This window comes from Pseudorca crassidens, chromosome 1 (genome assembly GCF_039906515.1).
Source record: "Pseudorca crassidens isolate mPseCra1 chromosome 1, mPseCra1.hap1, whole genome shotgun sequence".
NCBI lineage: Eukaryota > Metazoa > Chordata > Mammalia > Artiodactyla > Delphinidae > Pseudorca > Pseudorca crassidens.
This window is the reverse complement of record NC_090296.1, coordinates 5,607,810-5,631,681: the sequence shown is the minus strand read 5'-3', so window position 1 is coordinate 5,631,681 and position 23,872 is coordinate 5,607,810. Positions and strand designations below refer to the sequence as shown.

The following is a 23,872-nucleotide window of genomic DNA, read 5'->3' as shown; positions in this document are numbered from 1 at the left end:
GCCCCGTTCCCTCGGTTTCACTGAGGCCCGCCCCCCCCGCGGCTGAGCACCAGTTCTCTCCGCGGCCCAGGGCCACTCGCGCTCCTGCCACCCCTGCCCCTACAGACCCATCGGTGAAAGCGCCCACCTGGCACGGGGCAGGGGTTGGAGGGTAGAGATTAAATGGATGCGACAGTGCTGGTAAAGAGAAGGGGCTCGGGAAAGGTTCGCCACAGCGATTCTCCCTTCCCCTACCCACTCCTTTCATACAATAAGGCAGAGGACAATGAGGTGTCCGCAGGTTGGAGGGAGTGAGTCAGCCCCACCCCTGCCTTCAGGGGAATCGAGCGACAGGGACACAGGCATGGAAGAGGCCTATTAATGACACAGGATGATACGTGCTACGACACCTGTAGGTCCTGGGACAGCTAAGGTTCAGTAGAGGGGTCTTTTGTATTAGGCTTCAAAGGATGAGTAGGAGTTCAACAGCTAAAGAAGGGCAAGGGCATTGGTGGTAGAGGGAACAGAAGCTGCAAAGGCTGGGACTTGAAGAATCCAAAAATTGTCAGAATGGAGAGTCTGGTTTGTGGGGAGTAGGGACACAGGGCCCCTCACTTCTCTTCTCAGGGATTCCTCCCAGCCTCCTCTTGCTTCTTTGGAGCTTTGTATGGTGTACCTCGTGTACCTGGAGCCCAGCCTGTAGGAGCTGCCTAGGTAGCAGACTGGCCTGGCAGCCAGAGGTACCACAAGGTGGGCAGGTAATAATGGTGAGCCTCCCTCCAGTCTCCCGCAAGTCTGTGGGCCAGGGCCGAAGGCAGTCCTGGCATGAGATGGGAAGGAAGGCAACTGGGTGTGGGCATCTGGTGGCAGCCAGCCACCTGCCCCTGAGTCAAGGATAGGAAAATGGGCCAACAGAGAGGCTGGATTCCCTGTCCAACAGAGAGACACTTAGAGCCTAGGGTTGCCACCACCCCTCGCACCACCCAACAGTGTCACCTACCTGGCTTGCACACCTCCAGGAATGGAGAACTCAGTACTCCCCAGGGCAACCTGCTCTATTCACAGCCAGAGGGACCCTCAGAAGTCCCAGCCGTCCCAGCGGCTGCCACTTTACATATGGGTAAACTGAGGCTCAGAGATGAAGGGGGCCTCAGAATAAGCAGAAGAGATGGGACAGGCCCCTGATCTTTGACTTTAAAAGCCCAAAGTCAGAGTGTCGGCCCCGTGTTACAACCAGTGAGATCTGGGTCCCAGCTCCGCCCTCTGGGGCACCACCATGCCTGCCAGCTCCCTCTGCCCAGGATGGAGATCAGCAAACCACTCAGAGATCGACCCCAGGACTCAGTCTGTCCAGGTGAAACTAGTCCAATGGCTTCATTTTACAGATGAGAAAATTGAGGCCAAAGAGGGGACAAGTCAAAGGACAGACTGGAGAGAGACCCGAGAGTGGAATAAAAGTCCATGACTTCCAGTCGGCTGCCATGGCCAAGTAATCCCAAATTCCATGCGGTCGGCTTGGACCACAGAGACTCGGCTTCACGACGATGAAGCCACTCAGAGCACATGGGCTAGCCTCCCCACCAGGTCCCCGGTCCTAGAAATGAAAGAAACCGCATATTCATTTGTAATGTGGTGTCCTGGGTGGGATCCTGGGCCAGAAAATGGGCAGTAGGTAAAAACTAAGGGAATCTGAATAAAGTATAGGCTTTAGTTAATAATAATGTATGAATAGTTGGTTAATTCCTTGTATATTAGATTATAATATGTCCCTATATTTTAAGAGAGTAAAATAAAGAGAATTGGGTGTGGAAGCAATGGAACCATCAATACTATCTTCACAGTTTTTCTGTAAATCTAAACCAGATGTTAAAGTTTATTTTAAAAATGAAGCGGGGCTCTCCTGGTGGCGCAGTGGTTAGGAATCTGCCTGCCGATGCAGGGGATACGGTGTTTGAGCCCTGGTCCGGGAAGATCCCACATGCTGCGGAGCAACTAAGCCTGTACGCCACACTACTGAGCCTGTGCTCTAGAGCCTGCGAGCCACAGCTACTGAGCCCACGTGCCACAGCTACTGAAGCCCGCGCACCTAGAGCCCGTGCTCTGCAACAAAAGCCACTGCAATGAGAAGCCCGTGCACCACAACGAAGAGTAGCCCCTGCTCACTGCAACTAGAGAAAGCCCGTGCTCAGCGACAAAGACCCAACACAGCCATGAATAAATAAATAAATAAATATTTCTTTTAAATTTAAATAAATAAATAAATAAAAGTGAAGTGTATGGACTTCCCTGGTGGTCCAGTGGTTAAGACTCTGCACTTCCACTGCAGGGGGCACAGGTTCGATCCCTGCTCGGGGAACTAAGATCCTGCATGTCAGAGGGTGCAGCCAAAAAATAAAAATAAAATGAAGTGTATAAAATGTACATATGTACAGATACATACATTCATAGATACATACATATATATATACAGATACATATATATGTGTGTGTGTGTGTGTGTGTGTGTATATATATATATATATGTAGTAGTTGTTGTTAAATTCTTAACAATATTGGAAAACAGGGACTTTTGTGGATGGAAACTGAGAGGAACCCAAGGCCAGCCACTCTTCCATGACTCCTGCACACCCTCCACTCCCCCACTTCCCCTAAGCTGGGTACCAGCCCCAGTAGGCAGGGTTCACTGAACCCCAGGAGGGACCCTGATCGGAGGCTCTTGGTCAGGGTGCTCTGGTGTCTTCAGCTGCCTGTGAGAAGCAGGAAGCACCTATGCCCAGAAGTTTTGACTATAGTGTTTGCTGTCCCAGCAGAAAGTCCTCTCCTGCCCCGTGTTTGCAGAAAACAGGCCAGAATGCATTCCACACAGCACCTCCCAGCCCTCCCCAAAGCCAGCTGAGTCTAACAGCCCGTGACCCAGAGCCAGCCGACGACAGAGAGAAATCACTCCATGAAAAAGGGCAACCACCCCAAGAATGGGAAGAACTTCACACCTGGGAAAACAGAGCCACTGGAGAAAACAGAACTGGACTGAGGAATGAGAGTAACGTCTCCCAGGAGACATAAAGGGCTATTCCAACCTATTAAAATAAACAAACACACCAGAGATGGGCAGGTATGTATTGTTCTTTTAAAAAAGAAAAACCCTCAGAACTTCCCTGGGGGTCCAGTGGTTAAGAATCCTCACTTCCACCGCAGGGGGCACAGGTTCAATCCCTGGTTGGGGAACTGAGATCCCACTTGCCACATGGGGCAGCCACAGGAGAAAAAAAACCTCTACTGAAATGAGAGGGACTTCCCTGGTGGCGCAGTGGTTAAGAATCCGCCTGCCAATGCAGGGGACATGGGTTTGAGCCCTGGTCCGGGAAAATCCCACATGCCACGGAGCAACTAAGCCCGTGTGCCACAACTACTGAGCCTGCATGCCACAACTCCTGAAGCCCACACGCCTAGAGCCCATGCTCCACAAGAGAAGCCACCACAATGAGAAGCCTGTGCACCGCAACAAAGAGTAGCCCCCACTAACCGCAACTAGAGAAAAGCCCACACGCAGCAATGAAGACCCAACACAGCCAAAATAAACTAATTAATCAAAAAAAAAAAAGAAATGAGAGCTGGGGGACAGGAACAGAACCCCAACATCCTTTTAATGAGATTTCTAGGAGAGAGAATGAAGGAGAGGTGACATTTACCCCTCCCCTGCCTTGTTTTCTTCAAAGAAGCCATCTCCCACTGGAATTATAATTTGATTATATGCACGTATGATTCTGCCAACCTTAAATAAATTGTTACATCATGTACTTATTTATTTGCTTACTGTCTGCTCCCTCCTCTCCAGTGTCTTGTTCCCTTGGGTTCACCCCTTGCATCCCTAATGCCCAGAAGAGTTCCTGGCACAGGAGATGACCTTAATAACAATTTGCTAAATGAAAGAATGAATGGGGACTTCCCTAGTGGCACAGTGGTTAAGACTACATGCTCCCAATGCAGGGGACCCTGGTTCGATCCCTGGTCAGGGAACTAGATCCCACATGCATGCCACAACTAAGAGTTTGCATGCCGCAACTAAGGAGCCCATGTGCTGCAACTAAGGAGCCTGCCTGCTACAACTAAGACCCGGTGCAACCAAATTAATTAAAAAATTTTAAAAGCCTACCAAAAAAAAAAAAAGGAGGGACTTCCCTGGTGGCGCGGTGGTTAAGAATCCATCTGCCAATGCAGGGAACATGGGTTCGAGTCCTGGTCTGGGAAGATCTCACATGCCGTGGAGCAACTAAGCCCATGCACCACAACTACTGGGCCTGCGCCGTAGAGCCCGCGAGCCACAACTACTGAAGCCCGTGCACCTAGAGCCCATGCTCCACAACAAGAGAAGCCACCGCAATGAGAAGCCCACTCGCTGCAAAAAACAACAGCCCCTGCTCAACGCAACTAGAGAAAGCCCACACGCAGCAACAAAGACCCAGCGCAGCCTAAAATAAATAAATAATTAAAAAAAAAAAAGAATGAATGAGTCACATCAAACAAGTAATAACTGAGGATTTCCCCAGAACAAAGGAAAGACACGAGTCTTCAGACTGAAAAGTGTGTTGTCAAGATGAAAACTTGGTTCAGCCAGTTTGAAAAACTCTGCAGCAAAATCTGCGAAGCTCCACATCCACCCACCTCATGATGCAGGACTTTCACAGCAGGGCGCATCTTGCAGAGAAATGAAAATAGACGTTCGCCAAAGACACGTGCAGGGATGTTCATAACAGCTTTACTGGTAGGAGCCCTGTCCTGGAGACAACACCAACCTCCAACCACAGGAGAATGGACAGACGTCTCATGGCAAATCCACCTGCTTAAAGGTGTGCCGCAATCAAACCGTGGCACCAAAACCTACACCGACGTGGTGTATCATCTGAGCTTTTTAAATTTACTGTATTTCTAATGCTTTGACATCTTGGGGCATTGCTGACCCTGAAGAGACTGCCCTCCAGGGCTGGCCAGTTCCTAGAGATGTAAATGCTTGGCCGGGGAGTGTGCCTTCCATAAGCAAACTCAGACCTATCTCCAGCCCACCACCTGACCTACCTGCTCTGTACGCAGGGCCAGTATTCCCCTGCCCAAATCACCCCAGGGCCAGGTACCAGACAACTCGACAGACAACCTGAATAAAATTATTCAAACTAACCAATGCTAAGCCTGTTGACCCTACCTCATCCTTCATGGAAACCACAATAAAGGCTCCTGCCCTGCTTCCCCCTCACACCCTGGGCTCCTGACCCTGGTGCTTCCCCGTATGACCCTGGTGGCACTGCCTCTGCTCTTGGGAACCATGCAGGACAAACTGTCTTGTCCAGGGCAGTGGCCTCCTGATCTCTTGGCCTCACCATACCTGAATAATAATAAAACCTACATTTTAAAACAATTGGTGCAGCGAGCAGGGTGTTTTGGCCTCAGACTAAAAGGATATGCTCTTGGCATACTAACTGGTCCCACCAGGTGGCAGTGGTAGCCTGGGAGGGTGGCGCCACCTGCTGGCAACACTTGTGCTTGGTGCCACTGCCGCTGGGGACTGGCGGACGTGGCCACAATTCCTGGAGTTCTGGTCTGAGCCATTACTTGCCGAGGTTCCAGGAGGACGTTCCCAGGGTCCCCCTTTTTCTTGGTTGACCAGCTAAGTTTACAAAGGCCCCTCCGAAGGGAAGGAGGTGTGACTTCCCGCTAAATGCTGTGGCCGGGCCTGACCGGGCAGCACCGATACGTGTGCACAAAAAGAGCTGCCGTGAAAGGTGCCCTGCCTTTCAGCCCGGCCCGTGGGGCAGAGTCGTGCTCTTCAGAGCCACACTGCCAGGGCGCCCACCCCAGGGACTGTGGCACCCTGCAGGTCCTGGGGGAAGGGCCATCGTCGTTGTGTTGTTTGCCTTGCTGCAGTCCCATTTTCCCTCCACCCAGAGGAATAGGAGGCACCACACTGGTGGAGACCTGGGGCGGGGTGGGGTGGGGTGGGGGGCAAAAGACGCGTCCCAGGTAGTGGCTGCTACCTAGAGGCTGACAACTGGGCCCCTTGTCCCTGCCCCTTTTTTGCTTATCGGCCCAAGACAGAAACTAAAAACCACAGAATCAAGCAGCTAAACGCCTCAAACAGAAAAGAAAAGAAAAAAAAAAAAAAGAAAGAAAAGAAAAGAAAAAGAAAAAAAGCAGGGGTGGGGGAAAAGAGAAAAAAAGGAAGAATAAAGAAAACCCTAGATACAGGGGGAGAAAGCAAAAGGTGAATAAATAAATTACATATCTTATAAATATATAAATATATTTATAAAATATATAACAAATAAATTTTACATATAGTATGTATTTTTAAATATTTTAAATATATTTATAAAATATATAATAAATTTTACATATATACATAAATTAAAGGTCCATAGTTTGACCCAACTGGAGATCCAAAATTTAGACACTAACAATTTATACAATAACCTATATATATATCAATACATAACTATACATAACAAAAATACCACAGAATTTATATAACAAAAAAAATTAAAAAGCACCAGTTGGCTTTTGTGCTTCTATAACATAGGTTCTAAATTAGCTTTAGTATTTGCTGACGTCACCCACTGACAAAACTTCATGGGGCTTAATCAATACTGGGGCTCAAATGATTGTCATACCTGGGGATCCCACCAAATTTGAACACTGTGGCCCCTATAATCTTAGGGAAGAAACTGAATATAAAGTAGAGAGGAAATAGATAACACTTCACTTTAATAGTAGCCTTGCCTAAATTTCCCATAGTCATAGTACTTTTGCCCTAAAATATCTCATATTGAGCAAAGACGCTCTAACGCTATGAATAATAAAATTAAAGTCTTTGGCATCTACAAATTGACCTGATAAAATGGGACCCCACAGACCCCCAATTAAAATAGTTAATATGACCCAACGTAAGTTAAAACAGGGCCGTCAGGGAGTAAAACTTTTATATAAAACCTAATTAACAAAGGGTGAATATCCCCACTGCTTCCATTTAACGACCCAACTTTGCCTATTCTGAAACCTGGGAAAAAGAAAGGGTTCCTCCTGGTGGATTCACTACAGTAAAGCTGTGGTTCATGCATTAAGGCCCCTGACCCAATACCCGATTTTTTAAAGAATATTTATTTATTTGGCTGTGCTGGGTCGTCGTTGCGGCACGTGGGAACTTCACTGCAGCATGCATGCAGGATCTAGTTCCCTGACCAGGGATCGAACCTGGGCCCCCTGCATTGGGAGCGCAGAGTCTTAGCCACTGGACCATCAGGGAAGTCCCTCCGATATTATGAAAATCACTCCCTCCACCCAATCAAGACCAGTATTTATTTTGCTCTTACAGATTTGGCTAATATGCTCTGTTCAGTGCCTATATCAACAGCCTTTCTGCCAGTTTGCCTTCAACTCTAAAGGGACACACACACCTTTTGCAGGCTACCCACGGGGACTTCGACAGCTTTGCCATCACCTCTACATGAGAACACCCACTCCCCAGGGCCTTCCCCTACTACACCCTCCAGCTTCCCAGCAGGACCACGATGACTGCCCCTTCCCCTTGGTTACGCACACCACCACTCACCCTCACATAGACTTTACCCGACGGTCACCTCATGCCCCCAGCAACTGCCCCCCAAAACACACCAAGATAATATTGTAGAAAAACAGCCAACAGCAGCAAATCATATGTATCTCTTATATTAATATTTTTAACACACTCTATGAGTCCACAGAGATATTGTTAGAGACCCTGGAAATTTCAGGTCTGTTTTCTTGGGTAATGCCATATAGATGAGAACCTTCGGTATAGACCAGCCTAGAAGGACCCCTAATACTTGCCCCTTGTGTCCTTCCTATTCTCACAATAGAAACGTATGGCCTACTCTCTAAAATCCTCCTCTATCATCTCCCCACAAGGGTTCCTTAAAGTTATGTCAAAGCAGCACAGGGCCAATTATGTTCATCATACCTATTTATTTTCTGTAATTCGAATGCTCTGACATCTTGAAGCCTTGCTGACATTGAAGAGGCTGCCCACTTCCCAGGGCTAGCCACATCCTAGAGAGAATACACGGGGAGTGTGCTTTCCACACGCAAATTAACCAATCCCAAGCCCATGAGCCACAATACTAAGGAATAACAAAGTAAAGATTTCAGGACTTACTGTGAGACAAGATGGCCACGTGAAAGAACAGACGCGCAGGCCCACAGGACAGAACGGAAAGCCCAGAAACAGACCCCACACAAACGTGCTCAGCTGATCTTTGACGACAGAGCAAAGGCATTCCATGGAGAAAAGAGTCTCTTCAGCAAAGTTCTAGAACCACTGGACGCCCACATGCAAAAGAACAAATGAACCTAGACACTGACCTCACACAAAAAATTAACTCAAGATGGATCACAGACCTAACTGTGAAGTGCAAAATGATAAAACTTCAAGAAAACAGGACGCTCAGGTTCGCCCAGGCCTTCGCAGATGGGTGCGCCAGCAACTGCTGGGCCACAACACTGAGGCAGAGGACGGGGAGGGGGGAAGGAGAGCCCAGCTTCGGGGGACGGCAACGCCCTTAACCCCCCTGCGGGCCCGGCCCTGGCCGCCCCTGTGAAACGAGGGCCCTGGGGGTCCCTCTCACCCCACTGGCCCAAGGGCTCCACCTCTAGGCCAAGGCCCGCTAAACGGCCTCCTGTGACCGCGTGCTGAGCCAGGGCTTGGGCCGGGCGGAGGGGGCCCAGCAGCCGGCCTCCGGAAAGGGCATCTTGGATTACGCGGCGGGAGCGATGCCCTCTGCCCCCCAGTGCCGGGACGCCAGCTCTCAGCCATCTCGGTGGAGATGGGCCCGGCCATCACGCTCTGGTGGCTGGGCGCCTGCTGGGAGTACCACTCCCTTCGGGGACTCCCACACCACAGTCAGCAAGGTCATAACGGGGTGTCGGGTCCCTGCCACGTGCTGCCCTCAGAGGGCTGGGTCTGCTTTCTGTAGCGTTACACGGCTCCTGCAGCTGGAAGCGTCCCATTCTGGCCCCGGGGATGCTCATAGCTGACTGTAAAGCGTCTGGCACTCATTGGTCGGGGAGGTCCTCTGAAGAATCTGGATTCAGGCTGCCTTGGGGGTGCCACGATGCGCCACCACCCGGAACTTCAGGCTTGGCTCCGCGGGTCGCCCAGGCCGGAGGCACGTTGTTCCCAGGAGCATAGAGGGCGCTTGCATGTGGAGTGCAGAGTACACATTGCTCCCGTGGCTGATGAACACCCTTTGCAGGTGAGATAGGAGCATCCCAGGTGCGGGCAGAGTTTAATCCAGGCTGTTCGCTAGGCCTGGGCACACTGGGTAGGGCAGGGCGTTTGAAACAGGGCAGGGCAGAGCTGTGACCTTCCCACCCACACTCATTGCTCTTGCTGCCTACTTCGCCTGTAACTGTAGCGTGAAGGCTGGGAAGAAGGCTGCTGGGATGGCTGGCTCCACTGGACTGGAGGAGAGAGGGAACCGGAGCAGCCAGGGGCCCCAGAAGAGGAGAAAGGGAGGTGAGGCCGGTTCGACGCCAGCTGTGTCAGGCTTCGAAGGATGCACCCACGAGGGCATCGGGCCACACGGCGACATTTTCATCCCTCCTCGCCAGCCGTTCCTGGCTCCCCAAGACTCAACCACGGAAGGTACAGAAAGGTGTGTGACAAGAAACTCATGGCTTTTAATCCTGGCAGGAAGGACAAGGAAAACCAAGGATAAAGATTTGATCAAGTTTTACTATTCTCCCCCTGGAGATGGGGGAGGGGGAATCAGTCATATTTAATAAACATCTCTCTCCTCAAAAAAAAAAAAAAAAGAAAACATAGGATGGACTTCCCTGATGCTGCAGTGGTTAAGAGTCTGCCTGCCACTGCAGGGGACACGGTTTGAGCCCTGGTCCGGGAAGATCCCACATGCCGCAGAACAACTAAGTCTGTGCGCCACAACTACTGAACCTGTGCTGTAGAGCCCGTGCTCCGCAACAAGAAGCCACCGCAATGAGAAGCCTGTGCACCACAATGAAGAATGGCCCCCGCTCTCTGCAACTAAAGAAAGCCCACACGCAGCAACAAAGACCCAACACAGCCAAAAAATTCATTCATTCATTCATTCTTTAATAAAAGAAAACAGGAGAAAAATCTACATGACTTTGGGTTTGGTGATGAGTTTTTAAATGCAACAGCAATAGTACAATCCATGAAAGAGAAAAAAAATTATAGTTTCCCCTTTATTAAAATTTAAAATGTTTGCTCTGTGACAGACACTGTTAAAAGAATGAACAGACAAGTCACAGAGGAGGAAAAAATATTTGCAAAACACATATCTGATAAAGGACTTGTATCCAAAACATACAAACTACTACAAAAAGTCAACAATAAGAAAACAAATAACCCAATTAACAAATGGGCAAAAGATCTGAACAGATACCTCACCATAGAAGATATACAGGTAGCAAATAGCTTATGAAAAGACGCTCAACATCATGCCGAGCAAATTAAACAATAATGAGATACGACTGCACACCTATTAGAATGGCTAAACTCCAGAGCACTGACCCCACCGAATACCGTCAAGGATGTGGGGCGACAGGAACTGGGCTGCGTCCATACAACGGAATATTATTCAGAGATAAAAAGAAATGAGCTAATAATTCGCGGAAAGACGTGGGTGACTCTTCAATGCATACTGGTAAGTGAAAGAAGCCAGTCTGAAAATACTGTGTGACTCCAATCATAGAATATTCTGGAAAAGGCAAAACTATTGTGAATACAAACAGAACAGTAGTTGCCAGGAGCGCTGAGGGTAGGGTTAGGGATCGATGGGGGTAGCAGGCAAAGCACAGGGGAATTTTTAAGGAGGTGAAATTATTGTGTAATAGTGACTATAAGACATTAGCAATTGTCAAAACTCGTAGAACTTTGCATCACAGAGAGTGAATCTTAATGCATGCAAAAAGCCATTTAGGAGGTACGGATCCCAGGATGCAATGCAGAATATGACAAAAGAATCTAATTGTCTTAAAAATGGGTGAAACAACCTCACTGAAGGGCCTGGGGGAATAAGGTGCTGACCTAAGTAACACTGGAAATGTGTACAGACTGCAAGACTAAAGGCAAAAGAACTGTACTCTAGTTGAGAAAGTTGTTTCCTGTGGGGACATGTGTTAACAATTTTAGAACCACTCTACAAGTATCCTGGAATTGAACAATTAAGTAAATAAGTGGCAGACGGTAAGAGCCAGGTTTCTTGCTGTTGGAGTGGGATGTTAGGATAAGCAACAGCGAGAGGCTGACATGTTCCAGGCAGTAATGGATTAGGGTTGGAGACGTAAACTTATGTTTAGCTTAACATATACACAATGGTTACATGTTGAAATAGTAATAGATTGCCTTGCTTTGTTAGCTCTGCGCACCTAGAAACAAGGACATCCCAGTAGCTATGATCACATGTGATCTTCATTTCTAATACCCTTCTCCAGTGAAGAACCCGGGCTCCTTGGAGAAATGCAGATGGTACGACTAGGGCTAGAAATATACAAGATGAGCCTGGAGCATCCTGTAATGGCTGAAAGTAAGGAAGCGCTCAACACACACGCACACACGCACACACGCACACACAGAGTGATGGGGGCATGACAAAGAGACCCAGGAGCCAACCACAAGAGTTCCCAATAGCCAAAGCTAGGACAATTTGAGCAATAAAATAAAGTAGCATTGAATCATCAGAGAAATGCAAATCAAAACGACATGAGGTACCAACTCACACCGGTCAGAATGGCCATCATTAAAAAGTCTGCAGGGCTTCCCTGGTGGTACAGTGGTTAAGAGTCCGCCTGCCGATGCAGGGCACACGGGTTCGTGCCCCAGTCCGGGAAGATCCCACATGCCGCGGGGCGGCTGGGCCCGTGAGCCATGGCCACTGAGCCTGCGCGTCCGGAGCCTGTGCTTCGCAACGGGAGAGGCCACGACAGTGAGATGCCCGCGTACTGCAAAAAAAAAAAGCCTACAAATGACAAATGCTGGAGAGGGTGTGGAGAAAAGGGAGCCCTCCTACACTGTTGGCGAGAATGTAAATTGGTGCAGCCACTATGGAGAACAGTAACGAAGTTCCCTAAAAAACTAAAAATGGAGTTGCCGTATGATCCTGCAATCCCACTCCTGGGCGTATATCTGGAGAAAACTCTAAATCGAAAAGATACATGCACCTCACTGTGCATACCAGCACTGTTTACAATAGCCAGGACATGGAAGCAACTTAACTGTCCATCGACAGAGGAATGGACAAAGATGTGGTACATATATACAATGGAATATTACTCAGCCATAAAAAAAGAATGAAATAGGACTTCCCTGGTGGAGCAGTGGTTAAGAATCTGCCTGCCAATGCAGGGGACACGGGTTCAAGCCCTGGTCCAGGAAGATCCCACATGCCACGGAGCAACTAAGCCCGTGTGCCACAACTACTGAGCCTGCACTCTAGAGCCCATGAGCCACAACTACTAAGCCCACATGCCACAACTACTGAAGCCCACACGCCTAGAGCCTGTGCTCCGCAACGAGAAGCCACCGCAATGAGAAGCCCGCGCACAGCAACGAAGAGTAGCCCCTGCTTGCCACAACCAGAGAAAGCCTGCACACAGCAGGCTTCATTCTTCATTGCACACAGCAATGAAGACCCAACGTAGCCAAAACTAAATAAATTTTTTAAAAAAGAATGAAATAATGCCATTTGCAGCAACATGGATGGACCTAGAGATTTTCATACTACGTGAAGTCAGACAGAGAAAGACAAATACCATATGATAACCCTTATATGTGGAATCTAAAATATGACACAAATGAACTTATTTATGACACAGAAACAGACTCACAGACATAGAAAACAAACTTATGGTTACCAAAGGGGAAAGGTGGGGAGAAGTTTGGGATTAGCAGATACAAGCTACTATATATAAAATAGATAAACAACAAGGTTCTACTGTTTATCGCAGGGAACTATAATCAATATCCTGTAATAAACCATTATGGAAAAGAATCTGGAAAGAATAAAGAGATATCTATATATGTATATTTCGGATATATATATATATATATAAAATTGAATCACTTTGCTGTGCACCAGAAACTAACACAACATTGTAAATCAACTATGGAAGGAAGGAAGGGAGGAAGGAAGGGAGGACTGGGACTTCCCTGGCGGTCCAGTGGTTAAGACTTCACCTTCCAGTGCAGGGGGTGTGGCTTCGATCCCTGATTGGGGAGCTAAGATCCCACATGCCTCGCAGCCAAAAAACCAACACATAAAACAGAAGCAATATTGTAACAAATTCAATAAAGACTTTAAAAATGGTCCACGTCAAAAAAAATCTTAAAAAAAGAAGAAAGAAAGAAAATGGCATTGGATTATAACCCAAAGCATTAAACAAATATCCATGAGGCCATATTGATATAAATGACTGAGTAAATAACTAAATGGTGGAGAAGAGACAAGCCTCCCGTGCAGAAGAATTACAAGGGATTTAGGTTCACACCCCACCCTCAAGGACAACTCCCCACTTCTCAAGTGTGGGCTGCACCATGACTTCCTTCCTTCCGAAGACGACAGTATAGGCAATTCCCTGGCAGTCCAGTGGTTAGGACTCAGTGCTTTCACTGCTGAGGGCCAGGATTCAATCCCTGGTCAGGGAACTAAGATAGAACAAGCCACGCTGTGCACGGCCAAGAAAAAAAAACAAAGCAAAACAAAAAACCCCCGAAGAGGACAGTATGGAAGGGGAGGGGGAAGAGTCACTTCCTGGAGGAGAAACCCGACAAGCACATCTCAGCCAGGTGACCCAGGGCAACATCAACAGTGATGAATCTCGTTGATAGTATGTGGCCTTGATATGAAGAAAGGACACTTCACCTCTGTGGTCTTCCTCCCAAACCCGTCACTCAAGTCTAATCACGAGAAACAGTCAGAAAAATCCCAGCTGAGGAACATTATACAAAACACCTGGCGGTACTTAAAACTGCCGAGACCATCAGAAACAAGGAAAGCCTGAGCAAGTGTCACGGCCAGGAGGCGCCGGAAGAGACCTGACAACTGAATGTAATGTGCTGTCCTGGAAGGAAGTTTGGAACAGAAAAAGGACATCAGGGAAAAACTGAGGAAATCTGAACAATGTATGGATTCTAGTTGGTAATAATGTATTGATATCAATACGTGTTCACTAATTGTAGCGAATCTACCATACTAATGAGCATGAGTATAGAGAACTCTCTGGACTATCTTCCCAGTAACTGTAAATCTAAAACTGTTCTAAAATTTCAGACGTTTACTTTAAAAATATACACAAAAGCATGCAGACTATGTTTCCACTTACGTGAAGTTCAAGAATAGGCAAAACTAATCAATGGTGTTAGTGGTCAGAATCGTGGTTTCCTTTGTGGGTGAAAGGGAGCCCACCAGGGGCTGGAAGTGAGTGGTCTGCATCCGGACTGGGGTGGTGGTTACACAGGTGTAGACAATTGTGAAAATTCACGGAGCTGTATTCCTAAAATGTGTGCATTTAATAGGTTACATTTTTAAAAATTGGAGTAGAGTTGCTTTACAACGTTGTGTTAGTTTCTGCTGTACAGCAAAGTGAATCAGCTATACGTATACATATATCCCCTCTTTTTTAGATTTCCTTCCCATTTAGGTCACAGATCACTGAGTAGAGTTCCCAGTGCTATACAGCAGGTTCTCATTAGTTACCTGTTTTATACATAGTGGTGTATATATGTCAATCCCCATCTCCCAGTTTGTCCCATGCCCCCAATACATGTTACAATTTAATTAAACAGAGAACACAGGGACTTCCCTGGTGGCGCAGTGGTTAAGAATCCGCCTGCCAATGCAGGGAACATGGGTTCAAGCCCTGGACCGGCAAGATCCCACATGCCGCGCAGCAACTAAGCCCGTGCACCCCAACTACTGAGCCTGTGCTCTAGAGCCCACGAGCCACAATTACTGAGCCCGCGTGCCACAACTACTGAAGCCCGCACGCCTAGAGCCCGCGCTCCGCAGCAAGAGAAGCCACCACAATGAGAAGCCCACGCACCGCAATGAAGAGTAGCCCACGCTCGCCGCCACTAGAGAAAGCCTGTGGACAGCAATGAAGACCCGACGCAGCCAAAAATAAATAAAGTAATTTTTAAAACAATGAACACAAAAGGAAACAATAACAGCAAAAATGCCTGACATCACCATCTACAAACACGGTCGAGAAATTTCTGAATACCTGCAATGAAAAGAAAAATGCCAAAGGCTCCCAAGAAGAGACAGAAAAGAAACAACCTGTAAAAGAACACGAGTCAGCCTGGCCACAGACTCCTCAGCAACGCTGTGCACAGGAAGCCCTGGAGCCGGCTGCCAGGTCCACCCCTCCTGCCTCTCTCCCACCTTGGCGCCCCCAGCCCGCCCAGTACGCCCAGACCAGGCCAGCTCTGCCCTCGTAGCTAAGTCTGAGCAGCTTCTCCAGCTGCACCCCACAATGCCCCCACCCCCTCCCCGTGTCCCCAAATCTCTTACCTCGCACGCCTTCCCCATCTCTCTCCAAATCCTTCATGCCAAGGCCAAGTGCCACCTCCTCCAGGAGCGTCCCAGACCTGTGAGCCTGAACGAGAGGCTCATCTCTCTTCCACCCTCTCCCCTCAGCACTGGTCGCTATATAGTACGGAAGAACCTTTGTATTCTATTACAAGTTAATCACTAAAGGGATGTTGCCTATAAACCTCAATTATACACAATGGCCCGTCTCTGGGGACCCTGCCTCCCAGGTAATGAGTGTTAAGCTAAAATACTTTTGTTTAGCTCATAGGAAACCTCCTGACCGGGCCCATCTGTGAACGGCTGCGGGAAGGAAGAAAGTAACACATCCCCTCCAGAGGCTGGCGGAAACCAGGACTTTACCCTGTCCCCTTTCCGTGTAAAAGCAGCCTGAATTCTAGCTCAGGGAAGATGGTTCTTTGGGACGTCTAGTCCACCACCTTCTCAGTGTGCTGGCTTTCTGAAGAAAGTCGCTGTTTCTTGCCCCAGCACCTTGTCTCTCCATTTACTGGCCTGTCCTACAGCAAAGCAGTAACATCTGTCTGTGTGATCTCTGTCTTCCCAGTTCTGCCCAAGGGGCAGTGCAGCCTCTAGACACAGATAGACCCAACTGGGATGGCAGCTCTGCCTCTCACCTGCCAGGTGACCTTGGGCAAGCTTCACATCCCAGCCTCGGTTTCCCCACCTGTAAAGTGGGGATAGCTACTCCACTTCCCAGGGTGGTTGGATGTAAGTGGAAGCCTGTGTAGGAAGCACCCAAGACCTCGCCTGGCACCTCGTAGGCCCTCAAATGAAGGCAGTTATCAGCTGGGAGAACCAGCTGATCACGGGATTGATGGACGCCTCCTCCATGGGGCCCTTGGCACTCCGGGCGGGGAGCCAGGCCCTGAGCACTCTTGTTGAGATTTAATTCATGACCTTCTTTGATTAAGTCATTTCAAACATGTGGCTTAAGGATAAAATTAAAACCAGTTGGAGAAGTCCACCCTGATTTGGCGGGGGGAGGGTTCCAACCACAGACAAACGAACCCAGTCAGGTGTGGATGGATGTTTGGGGCATGGGATGCGGTGCCAGTCCCACGGGCCCGAAGTCAGGCCCTGCCCCAGGCCACGCCAGCGCCTCCCCTGGGCCAACAGTAAACTGGGCCCTCCCCCTCTCGTGTGACTGTGGCGGAAACAGGTTCAGCAGAGACGGGAGCTTCTGCCCAGGACTGCCTGGCTTGTGCGTGTTCCAAATCAGAGCTCTGGAAGGTGCTTGGTCTCCAGGGCCAGATGCCCAGCCCAGGCCCAGGTGTGACAGCGTGACAGCCAGGCGCAGGGGCAGCCCAGGGCTGGCACACTGCACACTCAGTCCTCTCCTGCCTCCGTCCACGCCTGTCTGTGGATCCTGGCAAGGTGTCTCCGCAGGGCCCACTCTGGACCTGGCAGCCTGCTGAGAAGCGTTCTGAAGCTCAGATCTTATTCAGGGTGTGAGGCCTCTAGGTGCCTTTGAAGCAGGAGGGGGGTGGACAGGGCACAACCTCTGAAAGAATGACACAGCCCTCGAGGACAGGACATAAACTGGTTAGAACCAGCTAGCTCCAAGAGAGCGGAAGATTCAACTTCCAGTGGACCCTGAGCCTCGTTATTATACGCTCATTGTACTATATTAGCATAAGCTAAGTGACACACCCACCAGCAGCATGACAGTCCCCAGGCCGACCATAAGAGGCCAAAAAGTGGGCGGAGGCCCAATGCCTGGAAATCTCGGCCCTTTCTCCAAAATAGTTGGAATAATCCTCCCATTCATTACCCAGCTCATAAAAACTACCCACCCCATATTTCGGGGCCTCTCACCTTCTGAGACAGCCCCAAACCTGTCTGTGGAGTGTGTTTCTCCCAAGGCCGGTCTTGCCTTTTGAGATGGACCGCATTCTGTCTATAATGTGTATCTCTCTAAATAGATCCACTTCTTACCTATCTCAGGTATTCAGTCTCTCACTGAATTCTTTCTGTGATGAGACATAAAGAACCATGAGCTTCGAACTTCCCTTGTGGCACAGTGTTTAAGAATCCTCCAGCCATGGGCTTCCCTGGTGGTGCAGTGGTTAAGAATCCGCCTGCCAATGCAGGGGACACGGGTTCGATCCCTGGTCCAGGAAGATCCCACATGCCGTGGAGCAACTAAGTCCGTGCGCCACAACTACTGAGCCTGCGCTCTAGAGCCCACGAGCCACAACTACTGAAGCCCGCGCGCCAAGATCCCGTGCTCTGCAATAAGAGAAGCCACCGCAATGAGTAGCCCCCGCTCGCCGCAACTAGAGAAAGCCCACACGCAGCAACGAAGACCCGACCCAGCCAAAAATAAATAAATTAAATAAATAAAAGAACCTGAGCTTCATTAAGTCCTGAGACCAGGTGTGTGATTTTAATTAAAAGACAGTGGGTTCAGGGCTTCCCTGGTGGCGCAGTGGTTGAGAGTCCACCTGCCGATGCAGGGGACATGGGTTCGTGCCCCGGTCTGGGAGGATCCCACATGCCGCAGAGCGGCTGGGCCCGTGAGCCATGGCCGCTGAGCCTGTGCGTCTGGGGCCTGTGCTCCGCGGCGGGAGACGCCATAACAGTGAGAGGCCCGCGTACCGCAAAAAAAAAAAAAAAAGACAGTGACCACCTTCTGAGCTGGGCCTGGAGTTGGGGGTTGAAATGCTTCCTCCCCACACCCAACACACACACCCACAGACTGTAGAAGACAGTGTCAACCAGTCAGTCCCCCTGGGGGCTCTGCTGGGGCTAGGATCACCTGGGGCACAGTGGCTTTCAAGAGAACTCCCCAGAATTCACCAGAGTGGGGGTAACGGTGGAACTGCAGGCAGAGTGACTGGGCCCCATGTGTTCAGATAGACCAAAAGCCCCGGGTGTGGGAGAGCCCTCTCCTTAAGGGTCTCTCCGGGGTCTACTTCCAGCTCAACATGGTTGCATTTTCAGGGGATAATCAGTGTTTGCGGCCCACACGAATCCAAAGAGCCCCCAAGGCCTCAGACGTGTCCCTTGAGAGGGTCAAGGGGTGGCCCCAGGCCAGCCACTGGCCTTGGACTTCTCCCCTCCGTGGCTTTGCCCTCACTCTCAGGGCATCTTCCTGAATCCCAAGGGTAGGCAATACCCCATGCCCACACCCAGGGCCCCCCATCACCACCACCCAAGCAGCCCCGGCAATGTGCCATCAGCCGTGAAGAGTTTAGGCATGGGCCACCTTGCACCTAGCAGCTGGGCTCGCCCACAGTGCGGAAGATGGGATGGAATCACCACCACCCAAGCAGCCCCGGCAATGTGCCATCAGCCGTGAAGAGTTTAGGCATGGGCCACCTTGCGCCTAGCAGCTGGGCTCGCCCACAGTGCGGAAGATGGGATGGAATCACCACCACCCAAGCAGCCCCGGCAATGTGCCATCAGCCGTGAAGAGTTTAGGCATGGGCCACCTTGCACCTAGCAGCTGGGCTCGCCCACAGTGCGGAAGATGGGACGGAATCACCACCACCCAAGCAGCCCCGGCAATGTGCCATCAGCCGTGAAGAGTTTAGGCATGGGCCACCTTGCGCCTAGCAGCTGGGCTCGCCCACAGAGCGGAAGATGGGATGGAATCACCACCACCCAAGCAGCCCCGGCAATGTGCCATCAGCCGTGAAGAGTTTAGGCATGGGCCACCTTGCACCTAGCAGCTGGGCTCGCCCACAGTGCGGAAGATGGGACGGAATCACCACCACCCAAGCAGCCCCGGCAATGTGCCATCAGCCATGAAGAGTTTAGGCATGGGCCACCTTGCACCTAGCAGCTGGGCTCGCCCACAGTGCGGAAGATGGGATGGAATCACCACCACCCAAGCAGCCCCGGCAATGTGCCATCAGCCGTGAAGAGTTTAGGCATGGGCCACCTTGCACCTAGCAGCTGGGCTCGCCCACAGTGCGGAAGATGGGACGGAATCACCACCACCCAAGCAGCCCCGGCAATGTGCCATCAGCCGTGAAGAGTTTAGGCATGGGCCACCTTGCGCCTAGCAGCTGGGCTCGCCCACAGTGCGGAAGATGGGACGGAATCACCACCACCCAAGCAGCCCCGGCAATGTGCCATCAGCCGTGAAGAGTTTAGGCATGGGCCACCTTGCGCCTAGCAGCTGGGCTCGCCCACAGTGCGGAAGATGGGACGGAATCACCACCACCCAAGCAGCCCCGGCAATGTGCCATCAGCCGTGAAGAGTTTAGGCATGGGCCACCTTGCGCCTAGCAGCTGGGCTCGCCCACAGTGCGGAAGATGGGATGGAATCACCACCACCCAAGCAGCCCCGGCAATGTGCCATCAGCCGTGAAGAGTTTAGGCATGGGCCACCTTGCGCCTAGCAGCTGGGCTCGCCCACAGTGCGGAAGATGGGACGGAATCACCACCACCCAAGCAGCCCCGGCAATGTGCCATCAGCCGTGAAGAGTTTAGGCATGGGCCACCTTGCGCCTAGCAGCTGGGCTCGCCCACAGTGTGGAAGATGGGATGGAATCACCACCACCCAAGCAGCCCCGGCAATGTGCCATCAGCCGTGAAGAGTTTAGGCATGGGCCACCTTGCGCCTAGCAGCTGGGCTCGCCCACAGTGCGGAAGATGGGACGGAATCACCACCACCCAAGCAGCCCCGGCAATGTGCCATCAGCCGTGAAGAGCTTAGGCATGGGCCACCTTGCGCCTAGCAGCTGGGCTCGCCCACAGTGCGGAAGATGGGATGGAATCACCACCACGCAAGCAGCCCCGGCAATGTGCCATCAGCCGTGAAGAGTTTAGGCATGGGCCACCTTGCGCCTAGCAGCTGGGCTCGCCCACAGTGCGGAAGATGGGACGGAATCACCACCACCCAAGCAGCCCCGGCAATGTGCCATCAGCCGTGAAGAGTTTAGGCATGGGCCACCTTGCGCCTAGCAGCTGGGCTCGCCCACAGTGCGGAAGATGGGACGGAATCACCACCACCCAAGCAGCCCCGGCAATGTGCCATCAGCCGTGAAGAGTTTAGGCATGGGCCACCTTGCGCCTAGCAGCTGGGCTCGCCCACAGTGCGGAAGATGGGACGGAATCACCACCACCCAAGCAGCCCCGGCAATGTGCCATCAGCCGTGAAGAGCTTAGGCATGGGCCACCTTGCGCCTAGCAGCTGGGCTCGCCCACAGTGCGGAAGATGGGATGGAATCACCACCACGCAAGCAGCCCCGGCAATGTGCCATCAGCCGTGAAGAGTTTAGGCATGGGCCACCTTGCGCCTAGCAGCTGGGCTCGCCCACAGTGCGGAAGATGGGATGGAATCACCACCACCCAAGCAGCCCCGGCAATGTGCCATCAGCCGTGAAGAGTTTAGGCATGGGCCACCTTGCGCCTAGCAGCTGGGCTCGCCCACAGTGCGGAAGATGGGACGGAATCACCACCACCCAAGCAGCCCCGGCAATGTGCCATCAGCCGTGAAGAGTTTAGGCATGGGCCACCTTGCGCCTAGCAGCTGGGCTCGCCCACAGTGCGGAAGATGGGACGGAATCACCACCACCCAAGCAGCCCCGGCAATGTGCCATCAGCCGTGAAGAGTTTAGGCATGGGCCACCTTGCGCCTAGCAGCTGGGCTCGCCCACAGTGCGGAAGATGGGATGGAATCACCACCACCCAAGCAGCCCCGGCAATGTGCCATCAGCCGTGAAGAGTTTAGGCATGGGCCACCTTGCGCCTAGCAGCTGGGCTCGCCCACAGTGCGGAAGATGGGACGGAATCACCACCACCCAAGCAGCCCCGGCAATGTGCCATCAGCCGTGAAGAGTTTAGGCATGGGCCACCTTGCGCCTAGCAGCTGGGCTCGCCCACAGTGCGGAAGATGGGATGGAATCACCACCACCCAAGCAGCCCCGGCAATGTGCCATCAGCCGTGAAGAGTTTAGGCATGGGCCACCTTGCGCCTAGCAGCTGGGCTCGCCCACAGTGCGGAAGATGGGATGGAATCACCACCACCCAAGCAGCCCCGGCAATGTGCCATCAGCCGTGAAGAGTTTAGGCATGGGCCACCTTGCGCCTAGCAGCTGGGCTCGCCCACAGTGCGGAAGATGGGATGGAATCACCACCACCCAAGCAGCCCCGGCAATGTGCCATCAGCCGTGAAGAGTTTAGGCATGGGCCACCTTGCGCCTAGCAGCTGGGCTCGCCCACAGTGCGGAAGATGGGATGGAATCACCACCACCCAAGCAGCCCCGGCAATGTGCCATCAGCCGTGAAGAGTTTAGGCATGGGCCACCTTGCACCTAGCAGCTGGGCTCGCCCACAGTGCGGAAGATGGGATGGAATCACCACCACCCAAGCAGCCCCGGCAATGTGCCATCAGCCGTGAAGAGTTTAGGCATGGGCCACCTTGCACCTAGCAGCTGGGCTCGCCCACAGTGTGGAAGATGGGATGGAATCACCACCACCCAAGCAGCCCCGGCAATGTGCCATCAGCCGTGAAGAGTTTAGGCATGGGCCACCTTGCACCTAGCAGCTGGGCTCGCCCACAGTGCGGAAGATGGGATGGAATCACCACCACCCAAGCAGCCCCGGCAATGTGCCATCAGCCGTGAAGAGTTTAGGCATGGGCCACCTTGCACCTAGCAGCTGGGCTCGCCCACAGTGCGGAAGATGGGATGGAATCACCACCACCCAAGCAGCCCCGGCAATGTGCCATCAGCCGTGAAGAGTTTAGGCATGGGCCACCTTGCGCCTAGCAGCTGGGCTCGCCCACAGTGCGGAAGATGGGACGGAATCACCACCACCCAAGCAGCCCCGGCAATGTGCCATCAGCCGTGAAGAGTTTGGGCATGGGCCACCTTGCGCCTAGCAGCTGGGCTCGCCCACAGTGCGGAAGATGGGATGGAATCACCACCACCCAAGCAGCCCCGGCAATGTGCCATCAGCCGTGAAGAGTTTAGGCATGGGCCACCTTGCGCCTAGCAGCTGGGCTCGCCCACAGTGCGGAAGATGGGATGGAATCACCACCACCCAAGCAGCCCCGGCAATGTGCCATCAGCCGTGAAGAGTTTGGGCATGGGCCACCTTGCACCTAGCAGCTGGGCTCGCCCACAGTGCGGAAGATGGGATGGAATCACCACCACCCAAGCAGCCCCGGCAATGTGCCATCAGCCGTGAAGAGTTTAGGCATGGGCCACCTTGCGCCTAGCAGCTGGGCTCGCCCACAGTGCGGAAGATGGGATGGAATCACCACCACCCAAGCAGCCCCGGCAATGTGCCATCAGCCGTGAAGAGTTTAGGCATGGGCCACCTTGCGCCTAGCAGCTGGGCTCGCCCACAGTGCGGAAGATGGGATGGAATCACCACCACCCAACAGCCCCGGCAATGTGCCATCAGCCGTGAAGAGTTTAGGCATGGGCCACCTTGCGCCTAGCAGCTGGGCTCGCCCACAGTGCGGAAGATGGGACGGAATCACCACCACCCAAGCAGCCCCGGCAATGTGCCATCAGCCGTGAAGAGTTTAGGCATGGGCCACCTTGCGCCTAGCAGCTGGGCTCGCCCACAGTGCGGAAGATGGGACGGAATCACCACCACCCAAGCAGCCCCGGCAATGTGCCATCAGCCGTGAAGAGTTTAGGCATGGGCCACCTTGCGCCTAGCAGCTGGGCTCGCCCACAGTGCGGAAGATGGGAGGGAATCACCACCACCCAAGCAGCCCCGGCAATGTGCCATCAGCCGTGAAGAGTTTAGGCATGGGCCACCTTGCGCCTAGCAGCTGGGCTCGCCCACAGTGCGGAAGATGGGATGGAATCACCACCACCCAAGCAGCCCCGGCAATGTGCCATCAGCCGTGAAGAGTTTAGGCATGGGCCACCTTGCGCCTAGCAGCTGGGCTCGCCCACAGTGCGGAAGATGGGACGGAATCACCACCACCCAAGCAGCCCCGGCAATGTGCCATCAGCCGTGAAGAGTTTAGGCATGGGCCACCTTGCGCCTAGCAGCTGGGCTCGCCCACAGTGCGGAAGATGGGATGGAATCACCACCACCCAAGCAGCCCCGGCAATGTGCCATCAGCCGTGAAGAGTTTAGGCATGGGCCACCTTGCACCTAGCAGCTGGGCTCGCCCACAGTGCGGAAGATGGGACGGAATCACCACCACCCAAGCAGCCCCGGCAATGTGCCATCAGCCGTGAAGAGTTTAGGCATGGGCCACCTTGCACCTAGCAGCTGGGCTCGCCCACAGTGCGGAAGATGGGACGGAATCACCACCACCCAAGCAGCCCCGGCAATGTGCCATCAGCCGTGAAGAGTTT

General features: G+C 52.1%; 1 protein-coding gene and 2 non-coding genes across 3 annotated transcripts in view; 1 reads left to right on the top strand and 2 right to left on the bottom strand.

The window, feature by feature from the left end:
• The window catches only part of DEGS2 (delta 4-desaturase, sphingolipid 2), a 70,572-nt gene that overhangs the window by 21,615 nt on the left and 25,085 nt on the right, over nucleotides 1-23,872 (bottom strand). The window lies entirely within an intron of this gene.
• Nucleotides 2,263-2,335, top strand: TRNAG-UCC (transfer RNA glycine (anticodon UCC)). The gene has a single exon. It is a non-coding gene; the product is annotated as a tRNA-Gly (tRNA).
• Nucleotides 7,198-7,270, bottom strand: TRNAG-CCC (transfer RNA glycine (anticodon CCC)). Its single transcript has one exon. It is a non-coding gene; the product is annotated as a tRNA-Gly (tRNA).